The sequence below is a fragment of the Piliocolobus tephrosceles genome, chromosome 20 (assembly GCF_002776525.5).
Source record: "Piliocolobus tephrosceles isolate RC106 chromosome 20, ASM277652v3, whole genome shotgun sequence".
Taxonomy (NCBI): domain Eukaryota; kingdom Metazoa; phylum Chordata; class Mammalia; order Primates; family Cercopithecidae; genus Piliocolobus; species Piliocolobus tephrosceles.
Genome location: NC_045453.1, coordinates 51,931,993 through 51,954,087, shown reverse-complemented (window position 1 = coordinate 51,954,087; position 22,095 = coordinate 51,931,993). Strand labels below are relative to the sequence as shown.

Sequence of the window (22,095 nt, the reverse complement as noted above, 5' to 3'; positions counted from 1 at the left end):
CCACCCGTTCCCCCAAGTGACAGAACCTGCTTCCGGAAGCTTGCAAACTAGGGGAGCAAAAAATGCAAGCTTGCTATAGGTAGGCAGATCCCAGAGAAAAAGCCAAGGAGGAGAACTGAGTTATACTTGCTCACTGCTTATTTCCCATCTCACAGAATACTTTAGGGGGGGAAAGTAAAGGAAGGGGTGGAGGGAATATCATCCCAATACTCATCTTCCCAAAGAATGGAGAGTCCCATTTTATGGGACAAAGTAGGAATTGATGAGTCTTTGAGAGGGAGAAAATGGTTCCTTTTCTACACAGTTAATAAGAGAGAGAACTTGAGTTTGAATTTAAGATCTCAAGTGCAATGACCTTCTACAATCAATGAATCTCTAGGACACTTGTTCTCCAACTATGGTGTTTAGCAGCATCAGCATCACCCAGGAGTTTGTTTGAAATGCAATTCCCAGGCCCCACCTAGACCTACTGAATCTGAAACTCTAGGGTGAGACCCAGTAATCTCTGTTTTAATCATCTCCAGGTGATTCTGATGCATGCTCAAGTTTGAGAACCACTGCCCTAGAGATCTTAGTTGTTCCTTCAAACTTTCACATCTATCTCAAACTGAGCCTGTTGCGGATGAGGTGTTTTCACTGTTTTCAACTTTTCAAAAGCTGTGACTGGGTACTTAGCAAGAGAAGAGCTGTCCTGGACCATTGGATAGAAGTCTCCACTTACCCTCTGATTTAGTAATGAAGATGCTAGTGTTCATCCAAGTGAGTTTGAAGGATGAGGAAGGTGAGCATTCACAGAGTGAGGACAAGTATGTGGAGTGGGGGCCAACAGGCTCCTTTATTGTGCTTTGTTTTCTTCAACAATGGCTCAATCCCAGCCCCTAGAATCTTCTCTCCAAAGCTTAAAATCTCATCAAATAATAGGACAGCTCCTTCCCTCCTTCTGCGGTCCTAGCCCGTAGCCTCTGAAGGATACCAAAGAGAAAAAGGTGTCCCCAGTGCAAAGGATAAAGGAGTTTCTATCACTCCTCCTCTGTGCCACCTCCCACACTTCCTGCCCCTATCCATCAGCAATGAGCTACCACAGATGCAGAGAGTCATCCTGGTCTTTTCTGATCATGCCCTGCAATGTCTTGTTTCTGCCCTGGATCATAATACCAATTGCCCTTGGGGAAAGGATCCTGATGTCTTACATTGCCCTTTTTTTCCTGTCCTCCTCTTGCTTAGAATCATGGGTTTGGAGCACCTGCAGAGATTTTTAAATTGTATTTTCAAAAAAATTGCAGATGACCAGGCCCAGAGATAAATTTCACACCAAGGTCACAGGGTGAGCACTGCAGCCAAGGCTCCTGACTCAAGCTTCAGCTCTCCTTCCACTGCCCTTTACTGCCTTACCACATCTGCCTCCATCTCTTCCAAATTTTCTCTCTGGTGCAGGTCCAATTCCCTGGACTTTCCAGATCCCCAATCAGGAAATCTCTCATCTGTTGTCACACTCAGAGGTCTTGGTCTCAAATGGTGGCCCAAACTCTACAAAACAGGATAGGAACATTCTCATAACCCTGAGCTATCAGACAGAACGTCCTCAAAAATTTGGATGTACAGATTGTACCCAAGTCCAAAATGTTTCAAAATCTGAAACTTTTTGAGCACCAATATGACCCTCAAAGGAAATGCCTATTAGAGCATTTCAGATTTCAGATTTTCAGATTTGAGATGCTCAACTGGAAAACATAATGCAAATATTATAAAATCTAAAAATTATCTGAAATGGAAAACACTTCTGCTCCCCAGCATTTTGGATAAGGGATACTCAACCTATACTGCTTACATCTATTCGGGTTTTTCATATTATAGAAACCCAGCTATAAGTGATTTTGGCAACAATTGAGATTTGTTGGCTTAAACAATCTAAGTAAATGTTGAACAGTCAAGCCATGGGAAAAGCAGAGAGGTAGCTGGAATTCAGGAACAACTCAAGCCCAGTGTGCAAGCGTTACCAAAGCTCTCTCTCTCACACAACCTCCTGTCCCTGATTCTTTTTGTACATTGATTCCACTTTCTCTTGTTGAAAAACACTTCCTCCCTCCCCATACCAGAAACATGCACATGCGATTTGTACTCTCTGGGCTTCCACTATGGAAAAGGAACTGCCAATTGTTGTCTGTATCCTCGGTTCAAAACTACCAAGGAAGATCTCTGATTGGCACAGCTTGGACCAAGTGCCCAATCAATTGTAGGTGTGGAGTGGCATGGAGGAATATGATTTCCATGCTGGAACCACACAATTCAGTTGGGAAGAACCAGTTTCAAAGCAGACACAGTAGGCCATCTTTCCTTCTTTTCTCCAAAAGGTTGGGTTGGATAGCACACCGCAGGTAAAATCTCTGCTGCTTTGGAAGAATAAACTACTCACCTCTGAGAACATTAAGGAGACTTCAGAGAAGTGAGGAAGGATGTTTCTTTCACCTTTCTGTGCTCACACTAACCTGGTTCTGCAGGATGTTCCCTCCATGTTACACTTCATTTGCCAAATATAGATTGTGTCCCCACCACAGACGAGGCACAGTTCTAAGCAATGGTAATAAGCAGAGAACAAAGTAGATGAAGTCCTGTTCTCATAGAGCTTACCTTCTAGTAGAGAAAGACAATGCTATGAGTTAAATAATGTAGGACAGAGACATAGAGTGTTACCCCAAGGAGGTAAAAAGATGATTTAGAAAGAGCTATGAGAGAATGCATCTCTGAGAATCAGCATTTAATCAGAGACCAAATCACCTGTGGGCTCAATGATTTTTATGTCCCCTTCCCACTATAACATCAGCAGAACTCTAGCACTTGATCCTTTTATTTACTAACAACAAAAAGAAACTTAACCTTGATGTGAATCATATAGATCTGCTTTCCCATCATTTTCTCATTTATCTCCCAGATTTCATGACCAGGCACACTTACAGCTCAAGGATACAGTGAGAGAAAAGAACTTCATAAAATCCAGACAGTCCACAGTGGCGGAAAATGAGGGATAACTGGTCCTCTGATTCATGTCTTTCCTCCTCTGGCTCATTTTGCCTCCTATCATGACCATATTATGTGCACAGATATAGGGATGAGCTGGGGCACCTATGGCCTGTGTAGGCTAAAGGGCTCAAAGATTAGAGCCAAACCAAGATTCTGTCACAGGATATTAAACTGGGTGGTGAATTCCCATGAAGCCTAAGATTCCTTCCAGACCTACTTAGGTCACATGCCATGTAAGCTTTATGAAAATATATGCAAACCAGGGGAAAAAGATATGAATGTGATTCCTTGACCCAGCCAACCATAATATTTAACTCTGTCACGAATTTTCTTGGACACAGTGAAGGAAGGGAAAGGAAGAATCTCCTTCCTCTGCGTTTACTAACCAAAACCCATCTTTCCATCAGTCACCAAAAAGGCCCAGTGTAAAAGCTGAGTTATCTCTGGTCCATTGAGAAGATAAGCATTAAGGCATGGCATCTAACTGGATAATGGGATGCAGGAACGCATACAGACCCTAGAACTAGACCCTCTTCTAGTTCTTTCTCGAGGTGGAAAAACTGGGCCCAAAGATGCTGTTAGGCTGCAAGATTGTGCCTCTGGACCGGCAAATTTAGTTTCAAGGACATGTTCTCCCTCAACTTGTTCTATTCCCTTTTCCTAGTATCCCAGGAGTCTGCTTTTCCTTCCTTTTTATTTACTTGAGCTTGTTTTCAACTTTGTTTGCCTGCGTGTAGCTTTTTGTGTATTATTGAATTGGAAATTAGTCCTCCACCTCAGGGCTTGAGACTCATATGGGTGGCTCTTTTATGTGCTTTTTCCTCCCAACTCTATTAACAACTTTGGCCCAATGGGTCACACTTGGCTTCTCAGTGAAGCAGGCGAGAGGTCTCCTTAATCATTTTTGAAGTTCCTCTTTTGGATCTGACAGGCTGGTAACTTAAAAGAACCATGTCCTATATAGATAGACTTAAGTTTTATCAGGTCACTTACCAAACAATTGCATTGATTTATTCCACATCTGTTTAATGATCCTCATTTCTTTTTTCCAAATTGTTTACTCACTATGATATAATTTTTTTTTTTTTTTTGAACTTCATGACAGTTCTGGAAAGGAAGACGATACAGAAACCACAGCCATTTTGCAGATATGAAAACTGGGACATAGAAATTTGAATGCCCTGGAAAAGATCACCTACTTATTTGATGACAGAGCCAGTTCAGGGATGAAGGTTGGCCAGATGTCCACTTCCCCAATCTTGCTCTTAATCCATAAATGGAACACTAGTGCTCTATAGGCTTAATACTACCAACAAATTTATTTTATTTGGCCAGTACTGGATTTACAAAGTCATTAATCTGAAGTGCCTTAAGGCGGGGTACTTCCTCTCCAATTTGCCACAAAGCCTACCATTACTTATCTTTATGTGACTGGCCCAAGGGATAAATTTTATTATCCTCCCAGCCCTATAGGCATTTGAGTTTGCTTCCATTGCTTACAAAAGTTATGGAATTTGTCATGGTTTTTATGATCCACCAGAATCAGAAATGACTAGAAGTTTCTTGGGTTCTTTTTACAGCTCTTTCTTATGAATGTCTTCATGAGTTATGTCAGTATTTGGGGAAACACAATTAAACATATAAATTGCACTAAATAGACTATGGCTTTTGATCTGAGTTGAATTCAAGCAGTCTTAGCTTTTTGTTTTTCCCATGGATCCCACTGGCAGTATGGTGAAGATATACGGAAGCCACTTCCAGAGTGATACTTTTTAATGTATCACTAACAATGTTAATTATTTAAAAGTTAATCCCTATTTTTAAATAGGGATTAGCTGGGCATGGTGATGTGCAGCTGTATCCCAACTATTTGAGAGGCCAAGGCAGAAGGATCACTTGAGCCCAAGAGTTCAAGAGTTCAGTGGCCTTGAACTGGACCATGCCACTGCATTCCAGCCTGGGCAACATAGTGAGACCCTGTCTCTCCAGAAATAAAGTAAATTCATTGGCCATGGTGGCATGCACCAGCAGTCCCAGCCACGCAGGTAGGAGAGTTGAGCCCACGAGTTTGAGGTTGCGGTGAGCTATGATCATGTCACTGCACTCCAGCCTGGGCAACAGAGCAAGACCTCATCTCTAAAACATAAACATTAAAAAATAAAAATAAATATGTGGGGACTATATAGGAAACCAATTTTATTAAAATACAGCTATTAAAATATTTTTAGAAAAACCACATTTGTTGTATAACGTGTTTTTTAATTAAAGCATTAAATAACAATATTTAGTGGTAAGTCTAATAACTATCAAAGTGGTAATGAGAATATATGCTATTTTGAGATATCTGCAACAACTGTAAAATGATATGAGGACATCAGTGTCGAGCTCTCCTGCACCTCTGTGGGTGGTGGGATGGAAGAAAGCCAGTCAAGCAGAGGGAGGAGTGGACCCACATGTCATCCAGGTCCAGTGAAACTGACTGAGCCTGAAGAAGTTATTTTTGTTGTATAACAAACCACCCCAAAACTCAGTTGTTTAAAGCAGCAACCATTTCTTATTGTGTATGGGTCTGTGGGCTAATGAGTTAGTTCTTCAGTCAACTGGTAGATTGGCTGGCACCTGCTTGGTGTGTTCACTCCTATGTCTAGTAGTTATTGCCGGCTCTTGGCTAGGGTATCAGGAGCTGGACCACATGTCTCTCATCCAACAGGCTAGCCCTAGTGTTGGCATACAGACATGGTGGGAGTTACAGAGTTTCTCAAAACTGCAAGAGAGAACAAGCCCCAATGTGCAAGCCCTTTCCAAGTCTTTGTTGAGGCTACATTCGCTATTATCTCATTAACCAAAGTAAGTTACATGGCCAAGCACAGAATCATTGTGGAAGAGGGATTATGGATCTTGGGAGGGGAATTATGCCAACTGTATTTACAAAAAATCAACCATAGTTCCCACCAATCTTGGGAGCATAAGTCAGAGAAAGCCCCACCTCTGCCATAGATAGATGGGCTCTGCCCATCCATCCTGGGGCTATACATCTTCCACTAAGTTCCACAAACCAGGAAACTTAGACCTGACTTATTAGTACCCTGTCCCCATAGGCCTTGGAGCCCTCAAGTTTAACTTGGATATCCTTGGTTCAACGGGGCACCTGAACATCTAGTTGCATCTCTCCAAGGTAGCTAAGGAACCATAGCCCCCGGTGTCTGATCAATTCAGAAGGGAAGTCAAAGGGGAAGTTTTCTACTTTGAACATTAAGGATAAGTAAACTTTTCTGGATTCAAACTGGCAGGTTAGGGTGGGAGGGGATCAGCATCTTACTGTTTTATGGTAATGTTGCTTTATCTGTAATTTCACTTGAGCCTGTCTTGGTAAAGACAATTGCATTTAAAGTTTTTTCCCTGTCTCTCCAGAAGTCCCCGCTGTTTAAGCAAATTCTACTTTCTCCTCTAATTACAAGAGCTACCCATAATGTTAGAAACAATTCTCAGCCAGCCCTCTGCCCAATGAGCACTTTGGTAATGGGAACCCAAGGGAGGAAGCAATGGAAAAAAACTCTGAAGGCCTTTCAGCTGTGTTGCTGTGTCATGGAAAACAAGCCAAGCAACTGCATAGAAGCCTCGCAGCAGGTCCCACCAGAGCCTTCTTCTTAGCTATTCCAGGGATTAGCAGGGCACGGCTGACTCACCCAGCTGCCTAGCCAGGCACTTCCAAAGGGCATTCTGATACCTGGCTATACATTTGCTCAATTCACTTCAGATATCAAATAGAAGACCCCTAAAGATGAGGCCCTGGGCAGAACTGTCTGTGTCAGTTCCTGCACCAGTTTCAGTTTACTGAGCCTCCAAAGGAAAATAAATAAATAAATAAACAAACAAACAAACAAACAAATAAAGACTTCTAAATTCTTTAATTGGAATGCTGTCCTAGGTTGAGCCCTCCTAAAAGCAGATCCTTAGTGAAGGACGAGGGTGCACATATTTTATTTGGGTGGTGATCCCAGGAAGCACTGATGGGGGTGTGGAGAATCCAGACAGGGATTCAAAGAAAGCCAATACAGAGGGCACTCATGAGCAGTTTGCCAGTTGCTGGGGCTCAGCCCAGCCAGGGACCTCTCTCAGAGAGAGTGTACAACATGCATGGATTGCCTGACCTGAAAGGCAAGGAAGCCAGAGTATTATGCACCAACTCCCATCCTTCAGTGACTAAGGGCTGTTCCCAGACTGTAAACTTGCACTCAGCCCAGCAGGAGAGCAACTCTACACCTCAGATTGGAGAAAGTCCTAAGGCAATGAGTGTTGCCTCACTCACAGTAGAGGCCCTAGCAGAAGAGGCCCTCAGAATATACAGAAAAGGCGAGTGCCAAGGGTATATGGTGGGCACTAACTGACTGCTACAATTTTGCAAACTGTTATCACCAGACACCCCAAGTATCACAACTGTCTCCAGCTTTGGCACATTGATAACTCGGCCCTTCATTTATTCACTGGGTCTCTAGTGGGTGCCATTCATTTAATATCCATGTGACAGGTACTGAGATAAAGTTTTTTCATACATCATCACATCCGATTCTCAGGACAACATGCAGGATATTATTAGCTTCATTTTATAGCTGAGAAAACCGAGGTACAATGAGGTTAAGTAAATTACCTTAAGTCCCTCAGCTTAAAAATAACAAAGCTGAGATTCCCATCCAGATCCACTTTTAAGCCCAAGCTCCATGCCACAGCAAGCTTCACCCCAATTAGGTGAGAATCTTTTCTCCTGCTGAGAAAAGGCCCAGCCATGTCCAGCCCCCATACCACCATTTCTCTCCTGAATCCTTCTCCTCTTCCTTTCTGGTCTCTCCTGTTCCTTTATCTCTTGTTTTCAGGTTGGCTCCATGGAATTAACTGATGTCCCTTCAGTGTTCCAGATCCCTTCTTGGGGAAGTGGGGTATCCCTCTCATTCTCCAGGCCTCCTTACCCTGGGGAGTGGGATCATGTCTGCACGCTCAAGACATTTTTGAATCTCCGAGTCCTTAAACTCCCTCCACCTCATACCCACCCAGCCACCCATGATCTGGTCTTGTTTCACCCACATATGACAGGTGCTTTGGTGGATCCTACTGCTTCAGCATCCTAGTGGGGAAGGAATCAGGGAACCATTTCTTTGTAGCATCTTGCAGGTTTAGGACTTGTCTCACCTGTGGGTCCCAAGCAAATTAAACTGCTTGATTTGTGCATAAGCATCAGGCCACAATGTAGTCCCTGATTTACTGTGGTTAATATTTTAAAACTAAGATAGCATACAGCAAGGACTAAGAGAAGGAGTAATTAATTCTAGCTTGGCAGCGAGGGAGTAGGAGGGAGGTAGCAGCTCCTGCAGTCTCAGGGGGTCTCCACAGTAATAAACAAAACTGTAGCTTCCAAGTGGCAAAAAATATAAGGGGAATGGGTGGCTGCAGAAGGATACTGTGCAACTCTGTTTTAGAGTCAACATATCCAACTTCATGAGGATCATACTTTTATTTCAAAAATATTATCAATAGGTTGGGTGTGGTGGCTCATGCCTATAATCCCAGCATTTTGAGAGGCCGAGGCAGGCGGATCACATGAGGTCAGGAGTTCAAGACCAGCCTGGCCAACATGGTGAAACCCTGTCTCTACTAAAAATAAAAAATTAGGCATGGTGGTGGGCACCTGTAATCTCAGCTACTCAGGAGGCTGAGGCAGGAGAATTGCTTGAACCCAGGAGGTGAAGGTTGCAGTGAGCCGAGATCGCACCCCCGCACTCCAGCCTGGGCAACAGGGCAAGACTCTGCTTCAAATAATAATAATAATAATATCAATAAAGCGTCAATGCTGACACCATCTCTAGTAGGGGCTCTGAAGCCACTTTCAGTGAGTAGCAGATTCTCTCCACCCATCACAGGCCAAAAACAAAAAATAAAGTTAGACCTAAAAAAATAAAGAATGTGACAGAGGTTATTGATGGAAAATGCCCTGGTATAGATTAGGGAGCATAAATTTTATATGATTGTTCCAAATGGACCATTTAAATGACAAAATCTAAAGTGTTTTATAGAGGGGGCCTCAAGTCATTCAAACCTCATTTTAAATCCCATCTTAGATTCCAACTCCAGATTCTTTTGAACCACTGAACATGCCGTGCCACCTCTGTGGCTTTAGACAATAGTCGAATTTCATGCACACATACATGAAATTCACATAGGTGATATTTCAGGTAATGTAAGTGCTCTGAAGACAAAGTAGGAGGAACAGAGAGAACAAAAGAGATATATTTGGACAGAGTGGGCATTCATCTAAGAATTTTGGCTTTGGAACACAATTGAATTCTTTCTAGGCCCAAGCCTGCAGGTCTTTTTAAAGTACAAAGTAGACTTAATTTGGTGGCTGCAGGCAGGTGTACAAGCAGGGGAGAATTATTTCAAAAAGTCATTAAAAATTTCACATGTTCCCACGCACTAACTGAGCGCTCTATGCATATGAAGTCATTTGCTATTCACTCTGCCAAATGCTGCAGGTAATCTCAACATTTCCACTTACAGATGGGGAAACTGAGGTTCTAAGAAGTTACAAGGAATATGCCCAGAATATGGAATATGACCATGCTAGTCAGTGGGGTGGCCATCCCTGGAACCTGCATGACCTTGGGCCAAAGCTTCTGTGCTACTCCACAATGTCCCATGAGCCCTCCCTAAGTAGAGGAGCAGAGGAGGACAAGACAGGGTAGAAGCCCCCTGATTTCAGGGAGGCAGCAGCAAAAACCCACAGGGGCCTTTTTGGAACCCGTTGTATTCATTAGTTATTGCTGTGTAACACTATTACCATAACCCTAGTGACGTAAAGCAACACACATTTCTTATCTCGCAGTTTCTGGGGATCACAAGCCTGGGCCCAGCACAGCAGGGCTCGCTTCTTAGGGTCTCACGAGGCTGCTGGGCACATTTTCATCTGCAGCTTTCTCCACTTCCAAGCTCATTCAGGTTGTTGCCAGAATTCAGGTCCTTGCATCACCCTGAGGGCCCTGTTTCCTGGCTGGCTGTCATCCAGGAATCATGCTCAGTCCCTTACCACGTGACCCTCTTGGGGCCACTCACAACATGACAGCTGACTTCAAGTCCAGCAGGAGAATCTCTCTCTTCAGTAAGGGCCAGTCCTTCTTTTAAGGGCCTTCATCTGATTAAGTCAGGCCTAACCCAGGTAATCTTCTTTTTTACTTATCTCAAAATCAAGTGATTGGGAGCTGTAATTATGCATGCAGGATCCATTTACGTTTTCCAGATATCATAGCTAATCATAGAATGGCATTCTGTCATGCTCGCAGGTGTCCCCCATGCTCAAGAGAAGGAGATTATAAAGAACTTGGGCACCAGGACACAGAAATGCTGGGGGTCATTTCAGCACGGCACCCTGCGTGCCAGGAAAGCGTGATCCTGCTTCCTTCTGCCATTCTCCATGCCTCTCTCCGAGGCTGCAAGTGTTTCTGCCCTACAGAGAGCCTTGGTCCACATCACACAGCCAGAGGCCTCCCAAACATTTCTTCGTGGCCAGGCCTCTTTCTGAACTGGGTAATTGTGATGTTTACAGATTCATCCACCTGCCTGAGTTGGGGCCTACATGCATTGTTCTGATCTTGATTGCCTCAATCTACAATCATCCCTCCAGAGGAGGCTAGGCTTGCAGAGCCCTGGAAGAGCAGGCAGGGGGCTCTAGAGCATTCAGTCTTTCAGTGTTTGCCATTAGCGACCTGGGGAGTGATGCGAATGGCTTCAATTGCTCCGTGGAGCCAGCAATCACAGCAGGCTTTGGGGGTCCCTGACATGAGCTGGAGAAAAGCCTCTGTGAAGCAGCTGCCAGGCACAGCTGCCAGGGTAATGGAAATGTCCTGCAGCCTCGCTGAGCTTTCACAGAGCCAGCAGGAGTGTAGGGCTGCGTGCCCTGCTCAAGTGAGTCCCAGTGTGAACTGCAGGGCCGACATGGGCTTTCCTGACAAAGCTGTTCTTATGCCGAAGAGAATAGCAGAGGCCTTAGCTGGGAAGGCAGGGATCAGTATGGGAGGGCAGGCTGGGTGTGCTGGGGGGAGTGGGGACAGCATCTGTGATCTGTGATTCACAGGCAACCTAGCAGTGTCCCCTGAGCCTCAGAGTGCATGGGGTGGGCTCCGCACTGCAGCTCCTCATCACCCTCATCATCCTCATCATCTTCGTCATGCACAGTTGCAGCCCACGGGTCCATCAGTACCCCCTCCTCCTTCTTTCTGCCACTCCCCATGTATTTACTGAGCGTCTATTTTATACCTAGTACTGCTCCGGGCACTGAGAAAACAGGGGTAAACATATCAGACAATATTTCCTCTTGGGGTGATTACGTTTTAATGGGAAGGGGCAGACATCAATCAGACAGATGGACAAGAAAAATATCAGATGGGGATGGTGGCTAAGTAAGAGATTGAAATCGGGTGAGGTGGTCATGAGAGACGGGTCAGGGAAGGTGTCTCTAAGGAGGAGATGTTTAAGCTGAAGCCTGATGACAAGAACGGCCGGTCATGAGATGATGTGAACGGGTATTGCAGACAGTTCGTGCCAAGCCTGAGGCAGGGGCAAGGTGGGAGCTTTCAAGACACAGCAATAGGCTGATGCTGTAGGAGGGAAGCGCAGAGGAAAGTGAAGTGTTAGGAGGGAGCCAGATCAGCCAGGGCCTGCTAGCAGGTGGAGGAGACTGGCTTTTGTTCAAAGAGCACTGGCTAGCCCTTGGAATTGTAACAAGGAGATTGATACTATCTGATTTATCTTCCTACAAGATACTCTGGATTGGATTGGAGCGAGGAGACAGCTGTAGCTCCAGAGTATGACTATGGGTGAAGCAACTTAAGCCAGGGAGGCAGCATTCCTTACTAGGGGATCCCTACTGGACAGGAATGGCCAGTGGGTGAGCACCATGGGAGGCTGCTGGAGAACCCTAACTGCTGTCTGCACAGTCTGCGCCTGGAGCAGAAGAGAAGCTGATTCTAAGTCTGTTCCCTAAATGCAGTAGAATGTGTATGCAAGTGACTCAGTGAGGGAGGATTCTCAAGTGAAACCCGTATAAGAAAGTGAGGGGAAAAGAATGGGGCAGGAGAAAGAACCAAGCAAGGATATGGTTGCAGCTGAGACTAGCGTCAACTGATCCCAGAGGAGCCCTGGAGTGTGGATTGCATCATAGTTACTCCTGCCTTGAGACTTGGAGTGCCAGGCTTTGGTAGCCGTGAACTGTCAGTCATTGGCTAGCACAGAGGGGAGGGGTTAAAAACTCCTAGTAGTGGAGGGGGCTCCTGTCTGTCAAGGGCAGGGCTTAGGAGAAGTCACAGGTGTAAACTCTGAGCCATGTCAAGCCTGGCATTTGGGGAACAGGCGCACCTGCCAGTGGAAAGTAACAGGAATCTGGGCAGAGCACCTCCAGCGTCTGTTGTAGTAGCCATGATTTTACTGCGAGAGGAGAGGGAGGATGCCTAGACTAAGAAAGTATCCTGTCCAAGAAAGCACAGGACCCACATTTCTAAAAGTAAATGAGCTAACACAGGAGGCCTGTTACAGGAGGAACCTCTCATTGCCTACAGATGCTCTCCAAATAATCAGCTCCCAGTATGCACTTAAAATAGGAATCAATTTATGGGCGTTCCATTCATCCAGCTTCCCGGGAACAAATTCATTGCATTCTGGAAGGTTATATCTAAATATCCATTTAGCCAGCATAAAAGGAGATTAGGATTAGGTGCACTTAATGAGTACATTAGAATCTTCTACCAAAGGTATCTGATCCTGTTTCTCAGAATAAATGGAGAATAAACACGGCCTATTAGCAAGGAGTGGCTCTTCCTGTCCCCTGCTCTGTCATGCTGGAGAAGAAACCAGTAGCTAAAAAGTAGGGCCGCCTAACAGCTGGTTCTGTGATGGCCACAGCTTTGCTTAGAGGCACTGGCTTTACCATTCAACTTTGTAGCTCTTTGGAATGTAAATCAGTGGTTTCCAGACCTTGCCTGCACATCACAACTCCCTGGGATCTTCTAAAAATCCAGAAGTCCAGGCTGTATCTTGAACCAATTGAATTACAATGTCTGGGAGTACTTTTTAAATAAACTTTTTATTTTGGAATATTTTTAGAGTTACAGAAAAGTTGCAAGGGTGGTATACCTCTCACCCAATTTCCCCCGTTGTTGAAACCTAACATTATCAATGATACATTAGTTACAACCAAGAAACCGACATGAGTACATTACTATTAATCAACCTCCAGACTTTACTTGGATTCCATCAGCTTTTCAATTAATGTTTCTTTTTTGTTCCAGGACCAATCCGGGGCACCACATTGCATTTAATCATCATGTCTCCCCTGTCTTCTTTAGTGTGTGACAGTTTCTCAGTCTTTCTTTGTTGTTCATGGCCTTGACAGTGTTGAGGAGCATTGGCAGGGATCCTGTGGAATGTCATCCAGTCTGGGTTTGTCTATTGTTGTTTTTGTAATGGAACAAGACTAGGGTTGTTAGACTCGGGTTATGGGTTTTTGGAAAGAGTTCAGCTAAGGTAAAGTGGCCTACTCATCATTTCTTGTCAGGGGATACAGTAGATCCATATGACATTACTGGTAATACTACACTTTGTTATTTGGTGAACGTCATATTTGCCAGGTCTTTCCACTGTAAAGTTAGTATTTTTCCCTTTCCCTATTCTAATCTTTGACTGAGTCTAGCTCACCCTAGAAGTATGGCATGTGTAGAGGTGGGTGGAAATCAGTCAGAAATCTCTGAGACACATTTTTATGGCCACCACCCTATCCTCATCTCTTTGCCTTTGTTCCCAATCACTGTTTGCAAACTTTCTCAAATGATCTAGGACTCTACATACCCTCAGTTCCTCTGAGATTGAGACAGCACTTCCTGACTGTTATCTTGGGTAAGTTATTTAGTTTTGTCTGAGCCTCAATTTCCTCTTCTGCAAAATAGGTATTGGTCAAATATCTATTTCTAGGAGTCATTGCCATGATTAAATTAGATCATGCCTATAAGATTTTGACTATGGTGCAAACATTCAACAAATGTTCACTATCAATCGTGTTAATAGTCGTAGTAATAATTGCCTTCATTACTCGGACCTTGTGTATCTGGTATCTAGAGTCACAATAATACACCTCAGTGACATAGAACAGTAAGTTAGAACTTACATTTGGGAAAGAGAGACGTATTATAAAACTAAATCCACCAGGTTTATTTATTATAAAGAAACACTTGGCACTTACTCTATGCCCAGCATTGTTCAAATCATTTTTATAAATATTAACCCATTCCATCTTCATAAAAAGAATTCAAGGTAGGAACTATTATAACTATTTTACCCATTAGGCAACTGAGGCACAGTGAGGTGAAGCAGCTTACCTAAAGGCACACAACCAGTGAGTGCTAAAGCCAAGATTTGAATGTAGACAGTTCGACTTCGGAGCCACACTTGTAACCACTACACGATACTATGTGGTATAAACAAGAAGTTTAAACTGCGTGAGACTATGTGAAAGGTGGCTGGGTCTCATCAGGAGAGGGAACCCAGTGAGAAATAACATCTGCTAAATCTTTTTTTTTTTTTTCTTTTTTTGAAATGGAGTCTTGCTCTGTCACCCAGGCTGGAGTACAATGGTGTGGTCTCAGCTCACAGCAACCTCCACCTCCCAGGTTCAAGCGATTCTCCTGCCTCAGCCTCATGAGTAGCTAGGATTACAGGCATGCACCACCAAGCCCAGTTAATTTTTGTATTTTTAATAGAGGCGGGGTTTCACCGTCTTGGTCAGGCTGATCTCGAACTCCTGACCTCAGGTGATCCACCCACCTCGGTCTCCCTAAGTGCTGAGATTAAGGTGTGAGCCACCATGCCTGGCCATCATCTGTTAAATCTTAAGCAAGCATATGCCAGATGGGAGAGAGGGGCCGGGGTCAGGAAAAGAGAGCTGAGGTGTTTGGAAAGATTGCTAAGGAAACTCCCAGTCTAGTGTGGCATCCTCTACAAAAGCCAGCTGATATTAAGCATTCTCCCCCAAAGCCAACTAATATTAAATTTTCTTTCTGAGAAATATCTCCTTCTCTCTCTCACTGTCTATATCTTGCTCTCTCAATTTCTGAATGTGCCCTTGGGAATTCAGTCCGTCTTGGGTTTTAGGGAGGTTGCAGCTGGCAGGGCGTCTCTTTCAATAACTGGAACTGATCGCTAGCATGAAAGAACCTGGACTACTCAAAGCACATCCTCATGCTGTGTTTTCCACAGTTAAAATCAATCCACCCTCCTTTGCTTTTAGGTCAGGAGTTTCGTAAGGCAAAGGAAGTTTCTGATTGGGAGAATTTAGATTCGCTATTAAATTATATTTGGGGAAAGTGAATGTTCATTTAAAACTTGGGGGTCTAAAAAAAGTTTTGTTTCTGGGGCAGTGTGGGTTTCAAAGTATTGCATTTACAGTTTCACCCTGGGCCTGTGCCCAGATCCAAAGTCTTGCATCAGAATTCAATTACAAACTTCTGGGTGACAGAAATGCTATCTTCATCTCACACACACACGCACACACACACACACACACACACAGAGACAATTCCCACACAATAGGTGCTCAATATGTGTCTTAAATGAATCAACAATTAAATAGACTCATGATGAGGTGCTATGACTTGCTTATTTGTCACTGCATCTATATTTGAAATCCCAAGAGCACATGTAAATCATAAGCTTTGTCCTTTCCCTTGTCTTATCTTGTCCCCATATAAAATTACCTTTCTACTTCCAAAGTTGGCAGGGAAGAAAAGCATCTTAATTCACTTCATGACTGAAATTTTAAACATACCTTTACCGAAGTCTGAGACTTCAAAGCTGTGTGCCCTTCAGCCCAGGTAACTAACGAGTGTCCTCAAGCATTGACGTTATTTAATGGAGCTCATTGGAATTCATTTTATGCCTGAATATGTTGACTCCACTTCTGTCTAAAGCCTGCTGGGAAAACTTGGAATTCCAGTGGCTTCACTGAGAGCGTATTGATTCTAAGCTGAGTCTGAGCTATTTTTCAGCCATTATGTTTCAAAGACAGGGTCTCACATTGAATTTTCCTGGTTTAGAGTAAAAGAGAAAATGGTGTGTGTGTGTGTGTGTGTGTGTGTGCGCGCGCGCATTCGTGTGTGAGCTCATCCTGTGCACATCTGTGCATATACGTGGGGTGGGGAGAGAAGGTGGAGAGAGAGATCAAAGGGGGTTGTCCTGTTCATTGAGAGGGAGGGGAATTTACTTGCAAGGTTCTCTTTATCAATGAAGACAGAATGATTGGCTGAGCCAGGAAGTTTTGACGTTTATCTAAAACATCTTATGCAGAAGAAAGAAAAGAGGCAAGCCACCCTGACAGTGGCAGGGGAATGGGTCCTATTGCTACCTAGCATCCCCGGGGGCTCCATCAGTACCCCAGTCCTCAGCCACAATGCACACACAGCCTCCGTGAAAACTACATGCTTGCTTAAAAAAACTCACTTTCCAGACAAGTCTCCTAAACTTCGCACCAAATTTCTACCTTTTAATTTCACGGTCCCCTTGAAATCCAGAAAGAATAGATGTGCTAAGCGTGGCCCTTTAAGTGGAAAGATACAGACAGAAGAGGAGAATAAATAAATGCCCTGTCACTAATATTCATCCTAAAGACGTATTCACCAACCGCTGGGTACAAAATTCCTGTTAGAGCTCACATCGTCGGGCACAATATTTATTGAGCATTTATTATGTCCAGGCACTGTCCTGCGTGTAGTGGCAATTTGGCATAAAGGTTAACAGCCTGAGACCTAGGGGAAGGTTGTTTGACTTTCCTGTTCCTCCATTCTTCATGTGTAGGAAAAGGGTGCTGGTAATAACATTGTTATGAGCACTAACACCCATAAAGAAAAGTTAGACACTGCTTGGCCTGATATGAATGATTCACAGATGTCAACTATGGTGTTTCTAAGCGCTTAAGATGGCCTCATGCATCCAGTTAAGATCCATAAGACCCAAAAGTTAGAAAAGAACCGACAATTTCTCAATGGAAAATGCAAACATCTTTTTTACTTCTTAAAGGATTTGGGAAGCTGCAGAGAACACCCTAGTTCTTCCCAGAAGGGTCCCCCTGAGCTCTCATAAATCGATGACCAACAACAGAGCGGTCAAGAGGTGCCACCAACAACCACTTGTTCTGATCGGTGATGACATTTAGGGCCAGCCCTATAGCAAACTTTGTTTTTCTTTTTTTGGCTCCTGAAATGAAATGAGATGACAAGATTTTATTTCACCAGTGACATTCTTCCTGTCCTAGCCCACAACTTCATTATTCCCTTTTAGACCAACACAGGCATTAAACTGAAAATCCATTTCAGCTTTGATAGAGGAAAAGGCTAAGAATAGAATCATTGGTTGTTCCTGAGATGCCATATGAAAAATTTAGATTAAGTCAGGCTTCCGTTTTTCCCCTTGGCCTATTTTCTTTTAGTAAAGGATGTGAAGAGATCACCTTCCATGACTGATGTGCCTTCCAAGCATGCTGCATTTCTGCTCTACTTGCTGCCTGCTGCTTACTCATCCTGATAGTCCAACTGTCTCTAAAACTCCTAACATGAAAGAGTGAAAAGAAATCTGACTGCAGGGTATGGAGGGCAGAACTGGGAGAGAGGATGATGACACAAAAGCAAACTTTTGAGACATACTCAGTAGGTCAGTTAGCTTTTGCTTTGTAACAGATGACCCTCAACTTAAAACTTAGAGGCTTCAAACAACATTCATTTATTTAGCTCATGATTCCATAAGTCAGCAGTTTGGGCTGAGTTCAGCTGGACTCCCTTTGTAGTCTGTTGCTGGATCAGCTGGGGTGCTCATTGGTTTAGAGTACCTTAGCTAAGATGATTTCTCTCTATTCCACAGGGTGTATCTCATGATCCATTAGACTAGCCTGGGTTTGTTCACCTAGTGGTTGCATGGATACAAAGAGGGATGGAGAACACTCCAATCTAATCATGTTGAGCCCATGCTCATGAGATAATGAGACCTAAAAAGTTGTTCTCCCTAATTGAATTGCATGGGAATTATCAAATACACATGTGTGCACAGAAGCCAACAAAAAGTATACTTGGCTTTAAGGATAAGGGTACAGGGTGCAGGGAGACCCAGGAGAACCCATAAAATAGTTTGTAGCCAACCCCAACACCTCATGTAATTTAGCTGTTAACATTTCCCCCTTCAGTGCAAATTATTTTATAGCATATTTTTCTGATTATAAAAGTAATTCATGTTAATTGCAGAAAAATAGGCAAAGAGGAATATAACAAGGAAAATGTAATTAACCGTAATCTCATGTGCAGAGGCAATAATTATGAATAATTATTTTATTATACATATGGCATAGCATGACCTTGTTTCTATCTATATTTAAATATCCAATAATACCATTTGCTATGTGCTATGTGTCAGAACGTCTGCTAACTGCTTTATATGTATTAATTCATTTAATCCACAACAACAATCATTTTTGAGATGAGGAAAAATGGGGCACAGAGAGGCTAGACATCTTGCCTGGGATCACACAGCAAGTAAGCAGTAGAGCCAGCAACAAAGTAGTGCAGCCCCACTCCTCAGAGCATTTTTGACCCTTAAAATCTGTACTATTGATCCTCACATCCAATGCTACTGAAACGTCAGTGTGCACTAGAATCCCCTGAAGGGCTTGTTAAAGCAATTTGCTAAGCATCATTTCCAGATATTATGATTCATCTGGTCTGGGGCTTAAGAATGTGCATTTCTAACAGACTCCCAGGTGATGCTGATATTGCAGGTTCATCAGCCACTCTGCAAATAACTCTGGTCACAGCAGTGTCAAGGTATGTACTGTTAATTCTGCTTCACAGATGAAAAAACAGAAGTTCAGAAAGGTTCAATAAATAGGCCGTGGACACACAGCTTGTCAAGTCTAGGTTATATCTGTTTTCCAGTTTACTCTCATGGAAAACAATAAGAGCCAACGTTTACTTCATTTGATAGCTCGTGCCTTTCTTCTGGTGAGGCTATAGTGCTAAGGAGATAGTTCAGAAGTTAAATGCAGCCTCTCTGAGAGCCAGGTTTTGCTGGGAGGTATGTGGATTGCAGCCACTCATATGTTCATTCATTCATTCAATTCCTTGGCAAGGAGCCCCAGCTGGGAAGCCCCATCCATGATGGTTGGTGGTAGAATTCCTGCCCCCAGCAGCTTCCACACACTGATACTGAAGTGACTGTTCCTGACTGAAGGAATGACAGTCTCATCAAGTGATGTATGAACAGAAAAAAAAAATGGCACAGAGATGTTACTTTTTGAAGCTATTGACTGGAACCTGATCCAAAGACCTCTGTGCTATTTTCTAACAGCAAAGAGACTGGTATTATTTTGGCGGGTTCCTTACAAGAAAAAAATAACCCTTCTGTAATGACAGAGCCTCTGTGATGTCTGCCTAGATGGAGTGTAGCTTTTGTAGCCATGTAGAACTAGCTTGGAGCTCTCTGGGTATCCATCCTTCCTGCTCAGTGTGGGCCACAGACAACAGCATCACTGTGCAACCTGATAGAAATGCTGACTCATAAACCCCACCACAGGCTGACTGGACTAGAATCTCTAGATTTGGAGCCCACGAATCTGTGTTTTAATAAGCTCTCTAGGTGATTTTTAGAAGCCCTAGTCTAACAAGAACCCTGCAAAGCTAATTATTTTGCTTCCCAAGGAGAACAGCTAACCCTCTGGAAAGTTAAAACCCTTTAAGTCTAGGGTTATTTTCTTATTTAGGGAACTCAGTTTCTTCAGAAAATTACTTACTTTTTAAACCTATTTTTCAATCAAAGTCCACAAACTATTTTAAAATAGGACTGGTTCTGGTTGTCCAGGACATTTCTGAAAGAACTTGTTGAGTGTAAGTAAGTGGAAGAGGTATGGCATGACTTCATGATTTCCTGTTCAAGAAACTTTAATCACCTTCCATCTGCTTAAACAGAGCCCTCATGATACACATTGTGGGGGACTAAATTTTCTGAGCACATTAGTCAAGCCCTGCAAAAATGATACCCAAATGACCACGAGTAGTCTCCAGGTCCCCTGAAGAAGAAACCTTAAAGTGTTGCCCCAACATTTACCTCTAGTCTTAAACCCTCAGTATCTTAACCCACAGTCTCTAGGATACTAACCCTTAATGGGCAAAGTATTTATAGAATTTTTTTAAATTACTCATTGGACTCTCCAATAAGTATTAACATGCTCAAATTAATTTGAAATGTATTGCCTTAAATAGTCCAAGGAAGATTGGTGCCAAAAAGCTTCGTGAAACAATTAAAAAACATACACAGTTATGCACTATGCATTTTGGTCAATGATGGACAGATGGATGGTCCTATCAGATAAGAATACCAGATTATTACTATACCTTTTCCAAGTTGAGGTATCTTTAGATATACAAATACTTACCATTGTGTTATGGTTACCCACAGTATTCAGTACAGTAACATGCTAAACAGATTTATAGCCTGGGAGCAATAGGCTATACCACATAGCCTAGGTGTAGAGCAGTCTATCCCATTAAGGTTTGCCTAAGGACACACTATGATGTTTACACAATGATGAAATCGCCCAGTGACGCATTTCCTAGAAGGTATCCCCATCGTTAAGTGACACATGACTGTATACTCCAATTTAAGATCCCAGCACCATGTCAAACAAAAATTGTTATAAAAAAGTGTGAGACATGATCCTTGCCCTCACAATTATTTACTTGCTGCTTTCTGCATGGTAGGCACTCAGACTAAAAGGATGCTGGTGGAGTGACTTGTCAAACATGAATGTACACAGTATTTTTGTCTCCAGGAGAATTTGTGCTTCAAGGAGAATTTGAGGACCTATCACAGTTTCCTGGGGGATAGAGATGACATAAAGAGGGCAATGTAGCATGAAGCAAGAAATACTGGGAAGGATACCTGAGAACCACACAGGAGTCCAAAGGGAGCCTTGGCCCAGGCTGCCAGCCTACTCCAGGAGATGCCATTTGTTCAGAATTTTGAAAGCTGGATGGAAGGCTGGAAAAGGGTTGAGGGATGATATTATGGCAAAAGAAAGAGCAGACATTGGACGGATTACAGTAAAAGTAAGTAGGGAAGCGTTTTCATCAGGCATGCTCCTGAGGGAGCAATGATTAATAAGCATGAGATCTGATCCCTTGGAAAATGTTAAACAAACCTGTCCTACCTCCAAAAAGGAACACATAAATCTATTTGAAGGGAGCCATGTTTGCACTTGTGATTAAAGCAGGCTAACCTTTCCTGGGTGGCTTTTGTCTTTCCTTTTTGTTTTTCATGAGATCTTCTGTTTTCATCGTATATCCCCTCAAGGTTCTAGGTAAATGAACTACAGGCCCAGAAAAGCCTGTTTGCCTATCATATGTTCCTCCTAGAAAGTGAATTTATGGAAATTTTGGATATTTGTGCAGCTACAGAAAAGGAAATCTCAAATCGGGGGAGATGGAAAGAACAGGAACCTACAGAGACTTGAGGCACACATTCTCTGTACATTTGTGTTTGACAGGTCACCCCAGCAGCCATGCCAAATCAGGATGAGCAAAGTTCATAAGCTTGCTTTCTTATATGGCCGCCACTACCTTCTAGAACCATCTAGAACTCTACCACCCTCCAGTCAACAGGCCCTATGTGCCCTGGTTTGCTCTTGGGAACATTTTATACATCTGCACATACGGAGACACACACGTGCATACTCGGCAGAGGCAATGCATAATTTCCAGAGTTAGTACTTGACTATCATATGAATGTATCGTGACTATATGTCAGAGATTTATTTACTTCATCCGTTAGAAAACCAGTAGGCAGATCAACTCAGTTCACAGAATATTTGAGGAACAAAGATTTATATGGTCAGTCAGGAAAGGGAGGTTAAGAAAAATTGTTTAATTGGGTTCAAAACTGATTAATGCCCCCCAGGCAATACAACTACAATGCTTGGGATTATCTTTTCTACCAGGCAGATATCATTTGCTT

At 43.2% G+C, this 22,095-nt stretch overlaps 1 protein-coding gene across 8 annotated transcripts in view; it reads left to right on the top strand.

Moving 5' to 3' along the window:
• SNAP25 (synaptosome associated protein 25) overlaps positions 1–22,095 on the top strand; it is an 86,935-nt gene that overhangs the window by 11,272 nt on the left and 53,568 nt on the right. The window contains exon 2 of one of the 8 annotated variants that reach the window (XM_023217863.2): positions 13,891–13,950. The exons of 6 other annotated variants lie outside the window; for them this stretch is intronic. The gene's annotated coding sequence lies outside the window, so the exon portion shown is untranslated. Of the gene's footprint in view, positions 1–4,123; positions 4,251–13,890; positions 13,951–22,095 lie in introns of all 8 variants that reach the window. One more of the 8 variants, XM_023217862.2, reaches the window with a different exon arrangement.